The sequence below is a fragment of the Gavialis gangeticus genome, unplaced genomic scaffold (assembly GCF_001723915.1).
Source record: "Gavialis gangeticus isolate Ggan-Ray unplaced genomic scaffold, GavGan_comp1, whole genome shotgun sequence".
Classification (NCBI taxonomy): Eukaryota; Metazoa; Chordata; order Crocodylia; family Gavialidae; genus Gavialis; species Gavialis gangeticus.
In genome coordinates, this window is record NW_017729004.1 from 44898547 (window position 1) to 44899227 (window position 681).

Below are 681 nucleotides of genomic sequence, written 5' to 3' on the forward strand. Positions count from 1 at the left end.
TTGCTGTTGTGGTCTCCATGAAAACCAGCTACAGTGACTTGGGAAGGGGCTGCTGGGAAATATAGTCTAGCTGCTGGCCAGATGTACCATTTTTCCCACTCCTGTGCTGGTGGCATCCATGGGCCCTCCTCCCCCCTAGGCTAGTGAGAGACATTCAAAAAGCCTAAGGCTGAATTGATTCAATCTTTGCAGGTTAGTCTAACCTGGCTAGGCTAAATCAGTTTTGTAACCAGACAGACATCCCAGAAATGCAGGCACATGCTTGGAGTGATTCAGGGTAGAAGCCAGGGTGGAGGGGCGCTAGAGCAGCTCTCCCTTCCCCAGGGCTGAGCTGAGGGGGGCATGGCAAAGTTCAGGCAGGACACTGTAATTAGGGAGGGAACCCCCCTTGATAATAGAGCATTTATGAGCATTTAACACCCCATCAGAAAACAAAACCCTGCTCATTACAAGCTCTTCTTAAACAGCATTTTTCCAAAGGAAGGAATGCAGGGACATTACCATCTGAGCTGTTGATTACCTCCAAAAAGTCCTAAGCAGACACTGTCCTATCTGCCTTACACAGCATTAGCTAGAACACCGCATGCTAGATACGGTCTCTGCTGTGGGAGAGAGAAAAAAAGGATCTCACTGCTTAAGCAGCAAGTGGTGAGGGAGGGGGGCACAGGGAAGTCAGAAGAC

The 681-nt window shown here is 49.5% G+C and overlaps 1 protein-coding gene across 1 annotated transcript in view; it reads right to left on the bottom strand.

Annotated features, from left to right (window-relative positions):
• The window catches only part of PLXDC2 (plexin domain containing 2), a 467547-nt gene that overhangs the window by 311697 nt on the left and 155169 nt on the right, over positions 1-681 (bottom strand). The window lies entirely within an intron of this gene.